The following is a 23,658-nucleotide window of genomic DNA, read 5'->3' as shown; positions in this document are numbered from 1 at the left end:
TTTTGTTTTTGATTAAAGGTTTAATTGCAATAGAGATTTCCTCTCAGCTTGATATCCTATACTGAATGTTGGTTAATATAGAGGCGTTAGTCAAGCCAGAAACATTTTGTTTATGTAAAGAAGCGGAAAAGCAGCAACTACGGTTGGTGGTCTGGTGGGGTCCCTGTGGAGGGGGAGCACTCACACACTCATCACTGAGGACAGTGTCCTTAAACCCTGTTGTGGGTGGTAGGGGAGGGGAGGGGAGGGTGGCAGGGAGGGTGGGGGGTAAACATAAAAGTAGTACATGAGCACACTTTTTTTTTCTTATTTGTGGTACGCAAGGCGGTGGATGAATGACATTTCTTTTGCATTTGGGACTATGGAATGGCAGTTAGAACTTTAAGGTTAGGTACATTGAACGTTAGGGGTCTCAACTCCATTAATAAAAGACAGCGTGTAGCTAGGGAACTTCAGTGGCTTCGCTGTGATATTATCTGGTCTTCACGAGACGCACGTAGTGTGGTCAAAGCGGAATCTTTTAACTGAATTGGGGTACAATGTCCTAGTATGTACTAAACAAACGTGTACATTTCGTGGGGTTGCTATTCTGGCAAAGAAACATGTTATTAGTATTGGTCAGATTTTAGAGGACAGCTGTGGTAGATGGACAATTACAGAATGCGCTATAGGTTCATTCAAATGTACGTTATGCTCGATATATGGTTCTAATCTTGATGAATCAGCCGTGTTAGATTATCTTAATGTTGAGCTAGCAATGTAGCCTACCCCAGTAATAATATGTGGGGATCTGAATATAAATCTTCAACCGGATTCATTGCGTAATGACAGTTATGTGTATACTGGAAGAAAACCAAAAGTATTTAGGTCACTACAAGCACTTCTTATAGCGCACGGAATGGTCGATTCATAGTCTTATCTTAGAGGTAGGAATCCTGGCTATGCCTTTTTTTCCGCGCCTCACCATTAGCTAGTGTGGCTTGATTACTTCTTTGTGCCACAATACATGCTTTCTGGTGCACAAATACAGGTTTACCCGAGAGCCGCGTATGATCACGGCCCTGTTGTGCTTTCTCTAACATCTAAATGCTCCTCCAGCAAGCCCCAGGAATTCTCCTTTGATTGCAAATTGTTGTTGGATATCAACTTTCAGGATTATATGATGAACTGGATCGCAGAGTTCTTTAATCATAACAGGGAGAGCACCGAGATGGGGTTCGTGTGGGACGTGTTTAAAGCCGCTTTCAGGGGGGAGGTTCTTAGTTTTGGGCTAAATGCGCAAAAGCAAGCACGTGTACAATTGCAGGAGTTACACAGAGGTCTAGGGGACGCTGAAGAATGGCTGGTGCAAGATATACACTTAAGCAGAGACATCCAGGGTTCAGTTGCAGAAGTGGCTCGGTGCAAGGCAAAGGTAAATTACCAGTGGAGCCAAGAGGCGGCTAAAACGCACACACATATATATATATATATATATATATATATATATATATATATATATATATATAGATATTTTTTTATTAAAAAGTTAGCATTTTTCCAAAAAGTTCCAATAAGTGTTACAGCACACTCAATCAAATTATACCAGTATTATGCCATGACACAAATGTTTTCGTACAGTACATAAAGGGGAGAGGAAAAAACATAAAAAGAAAAAAAAAATCACGCATATAAACATTTGTGTTCTTTAGACAGTTGCCAGAGATGCTTCCCCGGACCCATCACCCAACATACCTCCAGTATCCATCGCATTTTTCCAATTAACTATAGGTCGCCAAATCTTCCCCCCAATGCTCTAGCTCTTCGCCCCTTTCTATCGTAAATTGCTTTCTACAAATTATAGGTAGAGAGTAATCTTGTAATCCAGATTTGAAACGTTGGCGGAGACCTATCCAGCCACGCCCTTGCTATACAAATTCGATAAACTGCGGCTGCCATGAACAAAAACTCAGTGGGTCGGCCCTCTGCCCCTTCCACCACACCCAAGAATATTAATTCATCTGAGAGTTTGACCTCGATTCTTAGTGAGCCCTCCATGAACTTCTCGATAGCTACCTTTAGAGAATACAGTTGTGGGCATTGTGCAAACATATGGACAATATCTGCATTGCTTGAATCACAACGCGGACAGGATAGTCCCGAGACTCCACCCCATTGTGCAATTCTGGCCGGAGTGTGATACAGCGAATAGAGTGTCTTATAATGCTGCGATTGTAGTGTCGCTGAGCATAAAACAGTGCGTCCCAGATCCAGAGATGCCTGGAAGCCCTCTGGCTGTGTACCCACTTTCTCTACCCACTTTGTGGCATATTTTTCACTGTTGTCGCATTTAATTGCACGGAGCCGGCTGTCATGTATGACAAACAGAAAAGCACGGAACTAGCTGAGTTCTTCCACACAAAAATCGAGAAGATCCTAAACTCCCTGCCCCAGCCCAGGCTATCTCAGGACAATGGCAAGCAGGTCGTGGGAACTCAAGCCAGAGAGACCGCTTTCGATCTTGACACCTTTGGCCCAGTATCAGTGAGCGACGTCGCCAAAACCCTATCTTCAATTAAAAGTGGTTCCCCCATGGACCCTGTTCCCATGAAGTTCCTCAAACAGGTAACAGCGTCCATTGCAGCTCCCGTGACAGACCTAATGAACGCCTCTTTTATCCAGGGTGTGGTGCCACCCACTTGGAAAATGGCTGTTGTTAAGGCTCTTTAAAAAAAAAACAATCTGGACTCCACTGACCTGTCGAACTTTAGGCCCACCTCGTTGCTGCCGGGCCTCGGCAAAATTGCTGAACGGTTGGTCAACAAGCAGCTGTCAGCTTTTTTGGAGTCGAATGGACTCCTCCGGCCATCACAAACTGGATTCCGCCCAGGTCAGGGCACCGACACGGCCCTCTTGGCGGTCGTTGATGAAGCAAGACGTATTCTGGACTCAGGAGGGTCAGTGGCAGTGATCCTCCTGGACCTCAGCGCGGCGTTTGACACCGTGAGCCATCAGGTGTTGATTCGACGGCTGGCTGAGGTAGGGGTGTCTGGGATGGCCCTGCAGTGGCTGAGATCTTTTCTCTCGGATCGAACTTACCAGGTTTGGGATGGCTCTGAGAGATCCAAATCAATTCCCCTCCAGTGTGGAGTGCCACAGGGCTCTTCGCTGAGCCCTACATTATTCAATGTTTACATGGCCCCCCTGGAGGACGTAGTATCCCCATATGACATCAAAATCGTCAGCTACGCTGACGACACGCAGCTAGTGGTTTCCTTATCCCATCTGGCTGACAATCCGGACACCTTGAACTCCTGCTTGGCAGATGTTCACACTTGGATGGGAGAATCCTCCCTCAAGTTAAACGGCTCAAAGACGGAAATACTGCTGCTGGGGAGTAAAACTACCCTTCTCCCTTCGCTCAGCTGGCCGGGATGCATGGGTGACCCCCCGGCCCCCAAAGAAGCGATCAAGAGCCTTGGAGTCTGGCTAGAACCAGACTTGTCATTTCGCACTCAAGCTAAGAAAACAGCAGGAGTGTGTTATGCCCTGCTTAGGTCGGCCCGGAAAATCTTCCCTCTCCTACCGTTAACATCGAGGAAGTTGCTGATTCAGGGTCTTATAACATCTAGACTCGATTATAGCAACGCCATTTTTTTGGGCGCCCCTGAATCGACCTTCAAGACCCTTCAACAGGTCCAAAATGCAGCGGCAAGGCTGCTTATGGACATTCCGAGGACGCAATCAGCGAAACCGGCATTGAAGGCGCTGCATTGACTCCCTGTGCGGGAGAGAGTGACTTTTAAGGCACTTTGTACTGCCCATAAAATCCTCGCAGGTAAAGGCCCCCTTATCTTAAAAAACCTAGTCACTCCATACAAAGCAGGCAGAACGCTGCGATCAGAGAAGAAACATCTCTTGCTAGTTCCTAGAGTTAAAAAGGCCCGCACGGGCGGGAGAAGATTCTCATTTAATACGGCAAAGCTTTGGAACTCGCTTCCTTTAAAACTACGCGCTGAGCCCTGCACGCTGCGGTTCCGCAAAGGTCTTAAAACCTTTTTGTTCCCTGTATAATGCGTCAACTCTGTCCCCATTACCATCGGATGTTGTCTGGAAAGCGCCGGGATGCCCAAGGGTAGCTGCGCGCTATATAAGATTTTAAATAATAATAATTTTTTTTAAAATAATAATATAGCTGCATGATTGTGCAGCGAGTACAACGTTCTATATATTCCATTACTCGACATTGGCCAAATCCTTTTGGGCCACCCTGCTTATTTGTGAAATAGCTTCTTACCTGCAGGTACTTAAAGAAGCTACTACCTTCTAGCTTGAACTTTGTTTGTAATTCATGAAACTGTAGGATACCCCCCTGATGATCCATAAGGTTTCCGAGCTTCCTAATCCCCTGGTTATCCCAGTCCCTCATGACCGTGTTCCTAAAAAAATCCCCCAGTAGTGAGTGATTCGTGTAGAGTCGTGTATAGCTATTGTACCTGCCTAAGCCCAGTTTTTTTTAGATCGCCTTCCAGATATTATATGCCGCTCTTAGTGTCTTAAACGTTGTGTGTTTAAAATAACTAAAATCAATTGTGTTCAGAAAACCATTCTCAGCCTCGCCACCCAATAGTGCAGGATATACATTAGTGAAGCCAAGTCTGCCATCCATTTGCTCCATTAGTCCGCCCCCTATCAGCCCCTGAAAATACTGCAAAGCCGCTGCCCAGTAGTAAAGCCTGAAGTCTGGGGCCCCCCAGCCCCCTTTTTTCCCTAGGTAACGTGAGATAACGATAAACTCTCCTAGTCTTCCCCTGTGCCCAGATAAGCCTATTAAGTATTGCTTCTAGTTTGTTAAACGATGAGTGGTCAAAAAACAACGGAATAGCTCTAAAAATGTAAAGGAATTTCAGGAAAGTTATCATTTATTGTTATTTATTTATTTAACTTATATAGCGCGTTATAACCACCGGGGTCTCTAAGCGCTGTCACGCTTAATCATGTTTATACGGCCCATCAGAGTCAAATGTAAATTGTGAATCCTTTGTGTTATCCTTTACTTTTGCTAATAAGGGCCTCATATTTAGCTCCACCAGTCTATCTAAATCAGCTGTAACCTTTATCCCTAGATATACTGCTTACGTCAACACTCTGATGTCATGATATATTACAAATCTGTTTTGAACGAATTGCGTCTTCCCCTTGTTTATCAGATATCCTGACACTACCCCAAAGTTTGTCGCTTCCGTCTCAATTTCTGCTTTAGCTCTCCCTGGGTTTGGTGTGGTTCGCATACACAAATATTTTATGTTCTTTTCCATGCAGCTTAACCGGAAAGATGTGAATATTCCCCTCTAACCTTCGTAAGATAGGGTCCCAGTACAGCGCAAACAGGAGGGGCGAGGTCGGACAGCTCTGCCTGGTCCCGCGCCTTATCTGTACTGCATCTGAATAGCCTTTATTAATCCTTACTCTCGCAGTCGGGTCTACATATAAGGCCTGAATTGCTTTAATATATCCCGGGCCAATGCCAAACCACTCCAGAGCCTTCCACAGATAGTCCCAGGAAACCCTGTCGAAGGCTTTGTCCGCGTCCAGGAATACAGCCGTGACAGGATTTCCTGCAACCCCCGTAGCATTTAAATAGTGATCATTTGCCTTGTGTGCTGTGTGGTCCCTTTCCCTGGAATAAATCCGTGCTGTGAAGTGCTAACTAAACTCTCAATTACCTTGCTTAACCTCTGTGCCAGTGTTTTAGAATTTTTTTTAGCATCCGCGTTCATGAGCGTGATTGGTCTGTAGGACCCAGGTTCTAACGGAGGTTTATTCTTCTTGAGAATCACTATAATATCTGCCCCCGCCCAGGAGTGTGGAACTGAGTTCCTTAACTGCTCCTGTCTAAGAGTCTCAAGCATGTCCCTCCCCAGTGCACCCCAGAAGATTTTATAAAATTCTGCCAGGATTTGATCAGGCCCTGTGGCTTTCCCAGAAGGGAGATTAAGCACTGCATCCTGTATTTTCTGCAGAGTCAGCGGAAGATCTAGTGCCTCTTTTCCCTCTTCGTTTAGCGCTACATGTGGTATGCCTGCCAAATATTCCATGATTTCTGAGTCTTTGTTAAGAGTGTTGTGATCATATAGGGCTGCATAGAATTTTCTAAAAACTTCCCGTACCTCTTCTATCTTATTTACAACCCCGCCCACGCCATCATTAATTTCCTTTATTTCCCCTGCCGCCATATTCTGTCTGGTGCGGATTGCTAAAAGGTGGCCTACTCTCTCATTATACTCATAGCATTTTTCTTTTTTAGCCAGGTAGTTACCTGCCGCCCTTCTTGCCATACTTTCACTAGACTCTGCTTTATTTAGTTCTATTTTTACTAGTATCTCCTCTATTGAATCTTGGTTGGAAATGGCGAGGATTAAGTGGTCTTCTAGCTCTGCCAAGTCCCTGAACCTTTTATTCATCGCAGTTTTCTCCTTTTTAGCCCTCTGAAGCTTGTAGATCAGAGTTTCTCCCCGAATTCCGGCCTTGAATGTGTCCCAGACCATTCCTGCAGAAGCTGTTCCCCTATTGATCTCCCAGAACTGCCCAATTCAAACCTGCATCTGATTAATATAATCTTCTTCCCTTAAAAGCCCTCTCTCAAAAGTCCATGTATAGACCTTTCTTTCCCCCCTGCCAACCTGTGGCAGAGTTAGCACAAGCGGATTATGGTCCGATATTATCCTTGGGAGCCTTTCAACCTGACTACCACCTAGCAAGGAGCTCGAAATCAAAAAGTAGTCTAGCCTGGCCACCATCCTATGTGGCGCAGAGTAAAAGGTACTACCTGTCCCTGACTGATTGTTTTGGGCCCACACATCCACTAATGCGTTATGTCACGCTAAATTGCAGATAGCCTTACATGTGCTCTTCTTCCGACCCCCATAAACACGCCCTCCCGTCATACCCAAGCCCGCCAGACCGTTTATATTAAAATCCCCGCAATAAATTACAGGTTCAGACCACAAAGGTAGTTCCAAGTCTAAAAATTCGAAAACATTGGATTAGTCATCAGGGGAGCCATAAACAGAGACAATTGTGCAACAGCCAGCTGCTGTTTCTCCTTCGATCATTGCCAATCTCCCCCACTGATCCTCTTTTCTCTTTTTAACTTTCATCACACCCTTCTTAGCTAATATGGCGACCCCTCTTGTCTTAGTTCCTTGCTTTTTGTGTGCGAGGACATCAAACCCCATTTGGTCCAGCAAAAATGTGTTATTCCCCTCAATATGTGTCTCCAGTAGGCAGATTACATCTAGTACAAAATACAAAAAGAGTAACTGTGGGTCTACAATGAGTCTATGTGTCAAAGATGACTGGATGTCTACTTGAGATGTGTTAGTAGAGCATACAACAGGATATCACACTGCTTGGGAAGATATCCATCAGTTACTCTTCCTTTGCCGCCCTATTCATCATTTGAACCACTTCCAAAAGTGGAGAATATTTGTTGTCACCTCAGGTGTTGTTAATGGGAGTGGCTGCTGCTTTAAATTGTGGGGCAAAAAGGAATGATGTTAGTACCTGAAAGCTGTGCAAGGAAAAATGTGAAAAAAGAGTAAGTGCTCTATTAAAATTGGAGAGTGAACGCAAACAACTTTATTCTGGTGCCGTCCACTTCCAATGTTAAAAACAGATCAGAGCAAAAAAGTCAGTAGGTTTAGCAAATAGCTACTGACCAGATGTATTGGTCGACATGTTTCTGCGGATGTTTATAGATCCACAAGGTATCTACCGCTTCATCAGGACCTATATATTTTGCTACTGCTTAGAAAGAAAATACAATGAAGTTGATACAGATATCACCTGTTCACTTTCTGGTTGTCCTCCTATATGTACGGCGACCCGACTAACTAACCATTTTATAGAAGTGGGACATAAACCAACAAATTTCCAATGGACAGTGCTAGAGCAACCCTATATCCCAGGCCACATTGCAGATGAATCGAAACACCTCTTGAAAAAAGAACAGAAGTGGGTGTATAGACTAAACACTAACAAGGCAGGCCTAAACGAGGATATTCCTTGGATGTCTTTATAATACAACACATTCCTGTACAGTATTAATATTCAGTGACCAATCACCCTCCAGCATAATATACCAACTTGGGAGGTATTATGACAAATAAGATGCCACTTTTTTATAACAAGATAATATTTAAACGATATTCGAGTTTACAACATTACTTCTGATTCGCGAATATCGACATTGCATACATCAGGATTTATTGATCTTTAAACCCTCAGAATATATCCAATATAATTTACCATCTTGTGATGCTCCAAATCATACTTATCTTCTATCATGAAAATAATGCCTACTGTTATCCATCGTTATAATGCTATCTTTATGAATGCTTGTCTTTTACCATATAACGCTAAAGTGGAGGTCAATTAAAAAAAATTGTACCCTTACATCATTTCAATGAAAATAGCGGCCTGAAGAAAAGAACGACTTATAATATGAATTATCTATAACCTGCTATACTTGTGGTCTCGTGAGTAACTATTCCTGACTCAGACACAAGCAAGGTACAACTTGATAATACAAGATGACCCCTATTGTTCAAGCAGCGCCTGGAATTGATGCGCATAAGCCTACAGGGCATTTTTAATTCTGACTATGTTCGATCCGGCGTAATATCGACCTGAACATGCGACTATCCTATAAAATAAACGTTGATAATGCACGGCATCTTGGAGGTATGCTGGTACCACATTACCCGTATACTCTGCATGCGTACTTTGTGTTAAATGCATTCACACACTAGTTTGAGGTTGTGAAGACTACAATCCCCATGATAACTAGCGATAGAACTGACATCACGTTAAACAATTCCACAACTTCTGGTAACAAACATTTCCTCCGACAAAATATCCGTTTATTATAGATGTGACTTTGAATGAATCTTATCATTGTAATTACATAGTCAGGGACAAACTGGCATTACAATTTCCGCTAGCGCGCAAAGATTAGGCATCTGCAAATGAGCCAGGGATTAACATACTACATTTCCCATGATGCTCAAGTGCTCAATCGAAACTCAGGTTAACCAATCCGAAGCCACCATGTGGCAAACATATTACGTCTGCTTACGCGGCCGCGGCACCTCCCCATGCAGCACAGATGTCTGCAAGGTGTACCGACGGGCAGGTAAGCAGACGCCATGAACAATACACTCATGTATAAAACCTAGATATCAGGTTATACTCTTTTGGCATTTGTAACTCTGAAAAAAATGGGCTCATTTAACATATTTTATTCTTTTGGCATTTGTAACTTTGAAAAAACGGGCTCATTTCACAGATCGATATTTTACGATCTTGCTCTGTGCACACAATAGACCCGGGACATCTGCTCGTTGCCGAAACACCGAGCATGGCAGCAGCTGTCACTATTGTGCACCGCTAGCCAAACAATGCGGATGAAGTATTGAAATATACACTAGGCATTATTAGAAGAGTTAGCAACCACTACTCGAGACATGAATGCTAACGCATCAGAGTACAACCATCGACAAAGTACAGACAACGTCAATGGTTTACTTAGATTGAACAAGGTATAAAGGAGCATTACTTGATGATATTGCGAAAATGATTTAAACCAATGATATGATGGATTGTGGTAACATGATGATATGGTAAAGGAGGGTCAATCTGTAAGAACTACTAATGGAAGATCCATATACCCACACAACTGTGTATAACTTGGAGTGCTTTCCTGTGTGGCTCTCGCGAGGTTATATATGTATATATGACTATGTATACCTATCTTTTCTACATTTTTAGAGCGGTGCACTATCTTCCTGAGCTGTTGCCAGGTGAGGAGAAGCACGTTCCTCTTGAACCTTAGGTGAGCTAGAGGACATGGTACATGGATAAATTGATTCCATACTATGAGCCATTAATTTAAATGTAGCTCATGATAATAGATGACTTATACTAATTATAGTACTATATTCTATCTTTGTTTGTGTCTGTGTTTTGTCTTTGTTGTCTGATGACTTACGTACCTGTACATCCCCAGTACATATAGGAGAACAACCAGAAAGTGAACAGGTGATATCTGTATCAACTTCAATGCATTTTCTTTCTAAGCAGCAGCAAAATATATAGGTCCTGATGAAGCGGTAGATACCTTGTGGATCTATAAACATCTGCAGAAACATGTCGACCAATACATCTGGTCAGTAGCTATTTGCTAAACCTACTGACTTTTTTGCACTGATCTGTTTTTAACATTGGAAGTGGACGGCACCAGAATAAAGTTGTTTGCGTTCACTCTCCAATTTTAATAGAGCACTTATTCCTTTTCACATTTTTCCTTGCACTGCTTTCAGTTACTAACATCATTCCTTTTTGCCCCACAATTTAAAGCAGCAGCCACTCCCATTTACAACACCTGAGGTGGCAACAACAAAGATTATCCACTTTGGGAAGTGGTTCAAATGATGAATAGGGCGGCAAAGGAAGAGTAACTGATGGATATCTTCCCAAACAGTGCAATATCCTGTTGTATGCTCTAACACATCTGAAGTAAACATCCAGTCATCTTTGACACATAGACTCATTGTAGACCCACAGTTACTCTTTTTGTATTTTGTATCATGTATAGGGGATAGTAACTGTGTGGTCGCTAAATATTCCCTAGGACCTCCACCCATTTGTTTGTTATTATAGATTACATCTAGTTTAAAAAATCTTAGCATAGCAGCTACCTTCTGCCTTTTCCCTCCATCATTTAGGCCACAAATATTCATAGAGGCGATCCTTAAAGCCATCTATACTTGCTGAAAGTTTCCTTGCTATATACCCAGTAAGTCCTCTCCTCTGCTAGTGTGGCTAGTGCATAAACGTGTCTGTATATCTTCTCCTTTTGTGCTGTAATTACCAAACAACCATCACCAACCCCTCGTGACCCCCCTCCCTCCCTCCTCCCCCTGCCTTCCCACCCCCCTTTTACAGGCAAATAGGTCATACATGACCTATGTGTGACTGCTATAGGTTGTAGTGTCGCCTCCCTCTCCTCTCCATCCCTTACCCAATATTGATCTATCCTGTGTATCAGCCATGTACCTGCCATAAAATTGCCCCTATGGGATAGTGGATGGGCCTTTCCCTCTGTTGTTTTTCCCCCTGTCACTCTCAGTAAGCTCCGCTAGGAATTCTCCTGCCTTAATCTCCGAAAAAACATCCTAGTCTGTCCCCCAGTGATAACTTTTAATTTTGCTGGGAACATTAGATATGCCTCTGAGCCTCGGCGCTGGAAAGGAGTGATTAATTGCCTGAGTTTCCACCTCCTTTCAACTGTCACATGACAGAAGTCCGGTCTTGCGAAGAAGGTAACCCCATCATATGTTTTTTTTGCATCTGACCTGGCTCTCTCCATCATTTCTTGCCTTGCCAAAAAGTTCCCTAGGAACACAAGCATCGTCCTAGGCAGAGTGTCTTGATTTCCCCCGTTTCATCTTAAGTGTCAATGGGAATCTCTGCGTCCTTTGGACCTCCGTCTCCCATTGCCACTGAGCCTCAGGAAAAGCACCCTTCAACAACTTAACATACCCTCTTGCGTCCTGCCCTTCCACCCCCTCTTCCAGTCCAAGCAGTCTCACATTGTTTCGTCTCTGACGATTTTCAAAATCTTCGATCTTCCACTGAAGGTCTTCCACAACCTTCCCTTGCTCCATTTTAAAGGTCTGCCAGTCCGTTACCTCATCCTCAAGTCTACCAGTTCTTTCCTCCACTTGAGCCACTCTCTCCTCGACTTCTTCATATTTCTTGTTCATTTTCCTTAGCGATGCTTGTATCTTTTTCGTGCCTTGCCTAGCTCTCCGGCTTTCTGCCCTAGCCTCCACCTGCATCTGCTTCAGTGTATTGAACATTAAGTCCAGAGTAACGTGCTGCGATGGGGATCCAACCTTTGTCCCTCCGGCAGCGCCTTCCCCCTGGTTGTTTTCACAATATACACTAGAGGGGGCAGAGTAGTCCCATAATAAGTTTTTATTCATGCTAGTTGCAGAACCACCTCTTTCCCGCCTTGCCGCAGATCTCCTTTTCTTGAGGGTGCTTTTGCCCCTGGAGCCGCTACTACCATTTGAATCTGTTGTGAGGTCTGTGGAGCTGCCCTCCTCCTGATCACTGTGTGGGTGGAATCTGATCCTTCATTAACGGAGAAGAACCTGTCTCCTTCTGGTGAGCCCCCCGGCCCCTTTGCTCTCCCCTCGCTCTTGCTGCGAATCCAGGCTTGTCAGGCTCCCCCACTTTGCATCATGATTCTGCCTCCTATCGCTGCTAAGTTCTGCTTCGACTTGCAACAAAGCGTCCAGCATCTGCAAGTTATTCTGCCTCTCCGTAACACCGAGAGCAGCCCCTGCCCCCTCTGGTACCCCCTCTGGTACCCCCAGCTCACCAGTGTTATGTTGTCCAAGCCTTCGATTCCATGAGCGGCTTCCGCGGGAGGCGTACACTCCGGGACTGCTCCTTCCAGTTGCCCGGCAACCATGATGCTTGCGCCCTCGAGGAGGGCGTTCTCTGTCCCGGCGTCTACCGAGGAGGGGTGACTCACTGAAGGCCTAGCTGCCGCTGCTGTCAGTCCTACCGATCCTGCAGACGGTTTTGCTGCGAAGAAGTCTGATAAGGTAGGCTGCCTTAAATTAGTATCTTTGACCTGCGAGGAGTTGACCCGCTGTGGGATCGCGTTTTTTTTCACCTTGAAGTCCGCTGTCCTGTTGCGATTCCCGCTGTGCTTTAGTGCCGACTGCTGCGGCCTTTGTCGTCCTCAGGTCCGGTTTCTTCTCTCCTTCAGCCTTTTCGGCCCTTTCAGCTTTCTTCTGCTGTGCTTTTGAGGATGCGGTGTTGGCCGGGGTCAGCCGCTTACTTGCTATAGGCATCTTCGGTACGGCCCCAGTGTCGGATCCGTCCCGCTGTCCTAACACCTTACTCATGGTGTTTGGGGCCGGCGGAGGCTTCTCTTTTTCCTTGTCTAATCTCGTGCGCTGAGACATCCCCCAGGATATTTTTATGTCGCTGTACACGTTTCTCCAGTATTTTTTCAGGGCCCACAGTGCCGCCGTAATCCCTTTCTTTATCCGGAATTCAACGCCAGTACTTGTCCTTGCCTGGTTCTTGGTTAGCCCATAGGAGATCAGCATTTCCATGCTAGGATGCCGACAGCATTCTTAGTCGGGAGAGGGAGTAGAGTGCGACTGTCCTCTACAACGCAGTAGCGGCCATCTTGCCCCCCGATCTAGTCATTCTTTTTTTTTTTGGTTATGATTTTTATTTTATTAAAGAAAAAAAAAAAGGAACTTATACACAAGGCAATAAGACAATACATTCGGACATGTGTTTAAGGAGGAGGACAACTGCAGTGCAGTAGAATACAGACATCATTGCTGCAATGGGGGGGGGCAGTGAAGAAACAGAATCAGTAATCATAAAAGCTACACAAGTCTTGGAAAGCCGGATCAGGGGTGAAGGGGAACCTCTGGGGTCTCCACAAATTGAGGCGTGCATACATTTCCACGGTAGGAGTTCCACTGGCTCCAAATTTTATTCCATTTCCTGGGTCTACCCCGTGCCACATACACCGTCTTCTCCCTGAACATACACCAGTCCATGTTCTCCTTCCATGCCAAAACCGTGGGCGGCCGCTGGGAGCCCCATAACTGTGCGATGCCTCTCTTAGCAATCATATTCCCAAGGGTCGCCCACTGCGTCTGTGCCACAGTATAGTCATTCAGTTCCCAGACATTCAAGAGGCAACGCCTAGGTTCAGGCAATAACGCCACTCCCGTAACTCTTTCCATCACAGCATGTACACGATTCCAGACCACCACCACCCCGGGACACTCCCAAATTATATGGAGGAAGGTTCCGACCAGTCCACAACCACGCTTACATAACCCATCCGCTGAATAACCCATATGAATCAAGTGCGGACCAGTGACATATATCCGATGTAGGATTTTAAGTTGAACGAGTCGGAGACAAGCCGGAATCGCAACCTCCTTAGGAGAGGATAGCGCCGACTGCCAGTCCTCGTCGTCCAACTCCAAACCGTTGCTGGTCCAAACCTCCCTGAGCCGCACCAGTAGATCCGTTCGATTAATAATCAATTTCTTATACATCAAAGAAATAGTGCTGTCGGGCACGTAGCCGTCAAGCACCCGATCTTCTAGTGGGGAAGATTCGGGAATGTCAACACCCGCAGGAAAAACCAAACTCAATGCATTGGTAATCTGTGCATAACGGAAGAATTCCCTATCGCTCAGCTCATACTCTACCTTCAGTGCCTCGAAGGTCTTGATTTTACCCTTGACCCACAGATCTCTCACCCTACTAATACCAATCATATCCCACTTTTCAAATCCTTTAGTCCTCCACAGACAACCCAATCTTCCAGACGCGTAAAGTGGAGTCGCACAGGTCAGTCGATCCCTCCATCCCGTTGCCGCATTCGCATCATGCCACACTCTTACTGCTATCTTGGTGGGTCCAGAGAGTTCCCTTCCCGCTGCTTTGGAGTAAAGGGCCCGGTTATAGTCCCCACCCGGTAACAAGTACTTATCCATCTCGAATGCAGGGTTAGAGGCTGGTCCATACATTCCATGGTTAATCGCGCCCAACTGAGAGGCCCAATAATATCGCCTGATATCCGGAAGTGCTATACCTCCATCGTACCAGGGAAGTGTGAGCTTGGCGAGGGCAATACGCGAGCGTCCATCCCAGATCAACCGTCTCTGCAGACTCTCCACCTCCCGGAAATAACTCGCCGGGACAACATCAAACGTATTCTGGAGCCGTACAGAAATCGCGGTAAGGAAATCATTTTTAAAAGAGCTGAGCACCCAAGTGGTGAAAGCGGTAGCCTGAGCCAGCCCGCAACATCAGATTTTAACCTCTGAAGAGGAGGGAGCAGATTACGATCGTAACGAGCCACAGGATCTAAAGTTATGAAAATCCCCAACTACTTAAATCCCGTCTGCGACACCTGGATGGGACACCCGCGCGGTAAAGGGGGGTATCACCCGAAAGCGCATACACACAGGACTTGGTCCAATTGATTACAAGGCCAGAGTTCCTTCCAAACGAGGTGAGCACATCAAACAGTACATTCAACTACTTACGAGGGGACGTGAGGTACAACAAAATGTCATCTGCATAGAGCGATATGCGATCCTCGAATTCCGGGGTCCACTGAGTACCCTTCATCGAAGGCTCCCATCGCAGCCAGAGGCTCCAGGGCAAGGGCGAAAAGGAGTGGGGACAACAGACAGCCCTGCCGCATACCCCTCCCAAGAATAAAAGGCTTAGACACTCGACCATTCACGACCACCTGCGCCAATGGCTCCTCATACAAAAGTTTCACCCAGCCAATGAAACCCGGACCAAAAGTAAATTCCGCAAGAGCGGCCCAGAGGTACGGCCACTCCACCATATCAAAAGCCATCGTAGCGTCCAAGGAAGCCAAAATGGCCGGCTTACGCAGCGACAACGCCCTCGCGAGAACACCGTGCAGGCGCCTCAGGTTAAGTGCTGTATTGCGGTGTGGGATGAAACCGGACTGATCCGGGTGAATCAAGTCACTAATTACTTCTATCAAGCTTTTTGCCAGCAACTTAGCAAGAATCTTTGGTTCGCCATTTAAGAGCGAAATGGGACTGTAGGACGCACAGCGATCCTGCGGTTTCCCCTCCTTGTGAATCACCACGATGGTAGCAAGACGCTGATCACGAGGAAGGGAGCTGATGTCTCGCGACTCAAGAAACATATCACGGAGATACGGTGCCATTTTGTCAGGACGCAACTTGTAGAGTTCGATGGGAAGACCATTAGGGCCCATAGCTTTGCCCGAGCGCACAGAGCGAATAGCGAGGGCTACCTCGTCAGCTGAGAATGCAGCGTCCATTAGGTCCCCATCTGAATCCGACAGGCGAGACAAAACAATGTCACGCAGCAACAGGTGGGAGTCTTCCTCCGGTCTATCGGAGACTGGGGAATAAACATTTCAGAAATGTTCCGCGAAACACTCGACAATCTCAGTCGGGTCAGTCACACACACTCCACCAAGTTTCTCAATCACAGGAACCACACGACTCGCCCTCTCCTTTTTATCCAGCCAAGCAATCAGTTTCCCTGCCATCTCCCACATCATACAGTCTGCCCTGCTGCTCTCTACTCATGACTTTAGCGGCATCCGTCACCAGGGCCCTATAATCCAGTTGTTTGAGGCTAAGGGCATGAAGCTTGTTACGAGTCACACCCAGTTCCAAGTCCCTTTCTAGCTCAGTTATTTCAGTCTATAAACGGACCACCTCCTCATTTTTACTTTTCTTAGCGCCAGCGATTAACAATAATGCCTGTACTCGGATGACCGTCTTAAATGCCTCCCACAGTGACACAGAAGAGGACACAGATCCCTCGTTCTCAGCAAAGTACTGATCCAGGGACTTAATCAACTCAGCACGAGTTTTGGGGTTGCGAAGATACCAGGGATTAATCGGGGCAACCCGTCCCTCGACACCCATACTAGTGTCTATCTGGAGCCACAGTGGGGAGTGATCTGATATACCTCGGGCCAGATGCCTAATCTCCCTGACAGAGGAGGCCTGCACCGCCGGCATCAAAACATAGTCAAGTCTAGAGAGACTACCGTGGGCCCCAGAGTGAAAGGTGTATTGTACCTGCCCCGGATGCATCAACCTCCAACAATCTACCAAACCCAGTGTCTCCAAAAACCCACTTAACCAAGACTGTGACCTAGTGAGGTCTCTGGGGGGGTAGCGATCTACACTACCGGAGACAACCGAGTTGAAATCTCCGCCCATCACCAGGATACCATCCGGAAGCCCCAGTACTACACGCCCAAGATCAGCAAAAGTCGAGGTCTGTAGACCAGGCGGGACATATACCGAAATCAGCGAAACAGTCCTCCCCTCCCACCTCCCTGTGAGAGCAACGTAGCGCCCCCTGTCATCAAGGATAATGCTGTCTATTTCCAGGGGGAGAGGGTTCTTGACTAGGATACCCGCGCCACTAGAACCAGTAGTGAACCCAGAGTGTACAGCAAGACAATATCCTCGCCGATTCATAGCGTGACAAGTGTTTCCAATCAAGTGTGTCTCCTGCAACAACACAACATCAGGGGAGAGGCGTCTCAGCAGTTGCAACACTACTCCCCGCTTTATCATATCCCCCAACCCATTGACATTCCAACACAGTAGTTTCAACCCACTACCCCCCATCCCGGGAATGAATGCAGAATCAACCCCATAGCGAACACAGTACCCAGATCCAGGAATCAAACAATACGTTGCCTTGAGAAAAAATAAAACTTACCCAAACTCCCCCCTCCTTCCCCCAACATGGACCCGTTACAATACCCCCCACCCTGCACCCCTGCGTTAGACTCAAAAGCCACCCCAACTTGCAGTGTGCCTGTCGCCCTAACATTAAACTAGTCTACAAAAAGAAACCCAGAGGAGGAAAGAGTCCCACTCCCCCCACCACCCTCGGGTATGCCACAATAAATCACATAAGTATGAAAGACATCAAACCAAGCTGTATGGTATGTTAATTGTTCGGGGATCAGGAACCACATGGTCATTGTCATTCTTGCTCCGGCACACCACCCTCCGCTCCACCCGAGTGTTCCGTTCGATCACTCCGCATTGGTAATGTATCCAGCCAGTCACTCACTCTTTCGGGACGATCAAAGAAAAACGTCCAGTCCTCATATTCGATGCGGAGCCAGGTTGGAAATAGCATCGCGTATTTCAAGTGCATGTCTCTCAACCGTCGCTTCACCCCCTGAAACCCCATCCTCTGCCTCTGAACAAACTGGGTAAAGTCCGGGTAGAAGCTCACCGTTGTGTTTTCAAACTTCACGGGCCTGCCCACCCGCGATGCCTGCAGGATAGCCTCTCTGTCTCTAAAATTTAAAATTCTGGCAATCAATCGGCATCGGAGGGGCACCCGGCTTCGGCTTCCCACCCGGCACTCGGTGCGCACGTTCCACAGCAAAGAATTTACTTAGGCCTCTGGGGGCGAGGTAATTTAGGATGAGATCCTCCACAAGGAGATCTGCAGTGGGATTCTCCGATTTTTCTGGGACCCCAATAATACGTACATTATTGCGTCTGGCCCTATTTTCATAATCCTCCAGTCGACGAGCCATGAGATCATTGGAGGATTGCAGATTGCCGACCTCCGTCTGTAAGTCGGACATGTCGGTCGTGAGGCTGGAGGTCCTCAGATCTAAGGATTTGACCTTCTCATTAGTCTTCGATAAGTCCGCTCTAATCAAATTGACGTCAATGGCTACGGTGTCTAGCTTAAGGATGAGAGCCTCATACTGCTGGCCAATGGAAGTCTGAATACCGGCAATGGCGCCCATGACATCCTGTAGAGTCAACTCAATCGACGCAGCCGGGTGTTCCTTTGCCTCTTCCGGGGTTCTATTCGTACCACCGGGAGACCCCTTGGGATGGGTATATCGATCCATGACATTCGTTTGAATAGTTCCCCCCCGAAGAGGCGTCTTTTAGTTTTTCGCTTCTCGTTGTCGGGCCTGCCCGCCATGTTGGGCAATGTGCCCCCGAGGGGCCTGTGAGACCTGGTGAAAATGGCCCTTTGCGGTCAATCCACCGAAGTCTTCAGAAGCAGGCGCCAGCAGCTCAGCACACAGACTCTCGCGACCGCTGGCACACAGTGGATTCACAGAGTTCGGCTAGACCTCGGGCAACCAGATCGATCTTGAGATAGGATAAGGCCAAAGACCCAAAAGCGAAACCGAAAGTTAACTCCAAGGCAATGAGCAGAGCCCAGAGGGCCGTGTTGTTCAACTACTGCCTGGGCGTCTGAACGACTCGAGCCCCAGGCGTCGCCATGGGGTGGGCCTCGAAAGTTCAAGTTGTTGTAGTAGCGGTTCCCGAAGTCCGAATCAATTTTTGAAAGCAGCTAATCTATCAGCTTAGTTTCATCTCCAATAACCCGTCTTCATAATCAGGATACCGTTTAGGATATATGCGGGAGGCGGCGAGGGTCTCGGGAGCCCTGTGCTCACGCTGCCATCATGGATGCGCGCGAAGCTCCTCCGATCTAGTCATTCTTGATTGCGGCTAAAACATATATTATCAAACAACAGCTCCACTATAAGTATGGGGAGGCAAGTGGTAGGCGCCTGGCCCAGAAAATGAGATCTAGGGAAGCAGCACAAAGAATCAATAGTATTATAGACTCCGCTGGGCAATTGGTAGAGAGTGAGACTGAAATAGTTGAAGTATTCTGGCAGTTCTATGTTAGATTATATGCTAGCGAAGGTTACAATAGTAATAATGCTACAATACTGTTAGAACAATTTTGTAAACATGACCTGGATATGGATACAGCAGTAAAACTAGATGCCCCGATAACTATGCTGGAACTGGAAGAGGCAATTAAAGGACTTCCAGCGGGTAAGGCAGCGGGGCCTGATAAGCTTCCGCTAGAGATTTACAAATGCTGTCTTCAAGTTTTGAAACATGATATGTTAGCTACGTTTAGGTCAGCGCAGACTGGTTTATATCCTAAATCGTGGGATGAGGCTAGCATAGTGGTCTTTAGGAAAAAGGGAAAACCTGCAGATCAACCAGCCTCATACCGACCTATTTAATTGTTAAATACAGATGGAAAGATCTACTCTAAAATTTTAGCTGCGAGGCTTTCAGGAGTGATTTCTTTGCTAGTGTCTTTGCGCCAGCACGAGTTTATCCCCAAGCGCTGAACAACTGATCATGTTAACTGGGTGATTGCTTTAATAGACTATGCAAACGTTATGGGAGAAGCTCTGAGTCTTATACTTTTGGATGCCGAGAAGGCTTTTGGCCAAGTATCGTGAGCTTTCTTATGGGATGTGATGAAATCCCGAGGGTTTGGGCCAAAATATATAATATCTATACAGACACTATGCCAACAACCAATTGCTCGGATCTGCACAATGGGGCTACAGTCTGCAGCTGTTCTAATACAAAGGGGGACAAGGTAAGGTTGCCCGTGTTCCCCGTTGCTATTTGGCCTCTACATCGATCCGTTTTTAAAGATGATTGAGAACATCTCCCGGATCCCGTCAGTCATAATACATCGGCAACATTATCAGGTACTTGCGTATGCTGATGTGGTTGTAGTTTCTCCAAAGCCTGCTGTGGCGATGCCTGAGATTGAACATCTTGCAGTCGTATATGGCTCGGTATCCGGGTATAAATTAAACATTGCTAAGACCCAGATCCTATGCATAAATATTAGATCTTTTACAGACCCTAGGGTTCTCACAGAGGTTACGTACTTGGGGGTACAGGTAAGAGCCTCTGCCTCTGCCTCTGCTTTGGTTCAATCTAACTGGCAGAGGTTGCTGACTGGGATCCGTAAACAACTGGACCAGTCCGAATGTCTGCACTTAACATTGGTTGGCAGATGTAATATTTTAAAAATGATGGTATTACCTAAAATTTTGTATTTTTTTCGGTGTGTACCATTAGAGATTCCTCAGGCTAGTCTTATACAACTGCAGTCGATCTGTATGAAATTTTTATGGTCGCGGGGAAAGGAGCGACGTGCAAAAAAATATATGGTCTTACCAAAGGCTGTAGGAGGTTGGGCTGTACCTGACTTCCTTCTATGCTATTATGCTTGCATGCTCCAGCACATGAATATTCTACTCACTGGGGTAGGGCCCTTGGACCCAGCTGTACAACCTTCAATATACAGTTTGCTCCTTGCTACTGAAGTCAGAAATCGTTTTTTTCTTATTATGGACTAGAATTATTACAAACGCAGAAGGTTCAAGGTGGCTGCTGCCGCCTTTAAAGTGTGGAAGGCTATTAAAAAATTATATAAAATCGAAAATGTCTCCTGGTATACTCCACTGACTGCCCTGATTTTTTTCCCCAGTATCTTTTGGGATCGTGTAGTGGTGAGCTGGCGATTGAAAGACCTAATCACTCTGGGTGACTTATATACAGCGGGCGGGTTAAAATCGTTTGGCCAGCTCAAGGAGCTATATCAACTCCCAACTTCGCACTTTTTTTAAATACCTGCAAATACGCGACTATCTGTTGAAAGCTCGCCCGTGCATACAACCTAATCCTCTTTTTGAGGCCAATAAGAAAGCAGCTCGGATCAGGGTACTTTATAATCTAATGCTGGATGTAATGCCGAACGATTTAGAAATACATGTTAGTAAATGGGAAAATAAATTAGGATGCCAAGGGATCTTGCTTGAGAATTCAATTGAGTTAGCTGGACGAGTGCTTATGTCTGCCAACTTGGTCACCCAACACTTTAAGACTTTATTCTATTTGTACCACACACCAGACAAAATTTCAAAGTGGGGCGGTGATCCGGATGGGAAATGCTTCAGGTGCGGTGCTCAGCAGGCGGATGTGATGCATATTTTTGGTACTTGTGTTGAATTGAGGAATTTGTTTGGGCATGTGAATAAGTTCTTATCTGAGATTTTGGGTACTCCTTTTCAGTTATCACTTATGCAGATCCTACTGGGTATAGATATGGGGGTTGGTGTGGTCCCGGCTTCCAATAATATTGTTTATTTGGTATTTGTAGCTACAGCTGTACTTAGGTTATGTATAGCCTCGTGTTGGTTACAAATAGATGCTCCTTCATTTGAAGCATGGCGGATGCGGTTTCTTTTTACGTTCAACACTGAATACAGCCTGTATGCTCTGAAAGGGAGGCGGAAAAGGACATTGGGACAGCAAATTTGGGGCTTGGTTAGTACATATATGGCAGCAGATAGTGGATTATCCTTGATTTTCTCTGTACCTTGATATATTTCCATCAAATGTACCGCTATGATGTCTTTTGGATGTGTAAAGCTGTATATTGTAAGGTTTAGCGGAATTCTGTTATGTTTATAATTTTTTTATCAATTTTTCAGTATTGTATTATCAGCATCATCCTTGCAATTTCTTGATGAGAAGTTTCATTGTTTTTTTTTGTTGAGCTCATGTACTCTACCTCAATAAAAAAAAAATATATCATGTTCCTTTCCCCTTTCCCCTTTCCTTCTTTTCTTTCCTTCTTTCTTTTGGAAGAAAGGGGGTTGTGTTACGTTCTTGTTTCAGGGCAGCAATGTAGAACAGGCTATGATGTATTGTGTACTAGCATGTATTACATGTCATCGTAGAATTGATGTATTCAAGTTGCTGGCAGTTACGACCACCATACAGGAGCTTAAGGACATGCTCATCCTTGCTCTTCAACTACAATAAAAGAATTACTTCAAAATGGTGTTTCGGTGTTCTTTACAACACAGTGGCTGTAAAAAATTCCATTTGCCTATATAGGCTAAAGAGTACACAGGTTTCTGGCAGAGAACGTGAAAAGGGATTAGGAGGGAAGTTGTTTGGGGATGGAAGAGAAGAAGTTGGAAGAGGAGGGGAAGTAAAGTATCTAGATCTTTGAGTATTGTCACATGAGAAAATGCAGGGCCATACAGGGACTTATGGCTTCTAGACAATCCAACATTTGTGCTTGGTGGTGACGTGCAATACAGGATGATTTGGGTATTGTCTGCATAGAAGTGGTATGAGAAGCCAAATGAGGCGACTATGCCACAATGGGAGGAAGTGAACAGAAGAGGATTAGCGCCATGTTGACCTCCGACTAGTCTTGGGGTAGGTGGGGAATAGTTGATTGTCAAGTAGCAGTAAAGGATCGATCAGTGAGTAAGGAAAAAAACACAAAGAGCAGAGTAATACCAAAGGTAACTAGTGTAAAAGGCTTCAACTAGGCAAGGAGAATTTGGACACAAGGGTGGTGGTTGTGGTGTATTAAGTTTATGAAGTTATGTGCAAGATGGCGATTTCTGTGGAATGAAGAGCATGGGAAAAATATTGAAGGTGGTTGAGGAAGTTGATGGTGTAAAGAAATAGTGCATAGTGGTTAAAGACAAGCCATTTCAGTATTTTGGTGATGAAAGGATGCTTAGATACCGGATAGTAGTTTGAAGGGGCGGTAGGATCAGCTGCGTGTTTCTCTAATAAAGGGTGCACTACATCAGGTTTAAGAACAAGGGTAGTATTTCATTTGAGTCAATGATTAAAAAGAGAGGTTAAGCAGACAAGCAATATATAAATTAGAGGCTTGACAGGTGAGGGAAAAAGGGATCAGGTAGACCACCACATGAGGGGTTGGCAGATTTAGGACTAGGAATGAAACCCATGTGTTACATAACAGTGAATGCAGACTGTCAAGGTATCAAGGGTTTGTATGATTGTAGTGATTTTGGGAGAGAAGTAAGAAGCAAAGTCAGTTGCTGAAGGCAAAGAATTTGTGATGGATTCTTAGAGACAAGAGAGTAAGTTGTTTATAGTGCGCAATTGTGGTTTGTGCTTTTGTGAATGGAGTCAATGCGATTTTGGTAGTACGTTGATTTAGCATTACCAATGATGGATTCCTACATCTCAAAGACTATTTTATACTTATGTAGTATTTCTGTGGTTTTGTGTCCCTTTTGCAAAGGAGCATATGCATCATGTTTTTTCTTTGCATGATGGTTTGTGTGATCCAGTTTTGAGGATGAGAGGCTGCTGGAAATAAGCTAGTAAAGGATATTGGAGGGCCTTGTTGATTATGTCA

The 23,658-nt window shown here is 45.6% G+C and overlaps 1 protein-coding gene across 3 annotated transcripts in view; it reads right to left on the bottom strand.

Annotated features, from left to right (window-relative positions):
• Positions 1-23,658, bottom strand: part of CDC50B (cell division cycle 50 P4-ATPase accessory subunit B) — a 272,588-nt gene that overhangs the window by 63,412 nt on the left and 185,518 nt on the right. The window lies entirely within an intron of this gene.

The sequence above is a fragment of the Lissotriton vulgaris genome, chromosome 2_1, assembly GCF_964263255.1.
Source record: "Lissotriton vulgaris chromosome 2_1, aLisVul1.2, whole genome shotgun sequence".
Lineage (NCBI taxonomy): Eukaryota > Metazoa > Chordata > Amphibia > Caudata > Salamandridae > Lissotriton > Lissotriton vulgaris.
The sequence above is the reverse complement of the archived record's forward strand: the minus strand, read 5'-3'. Positions and strand labels throughout refer to the sequence as shown.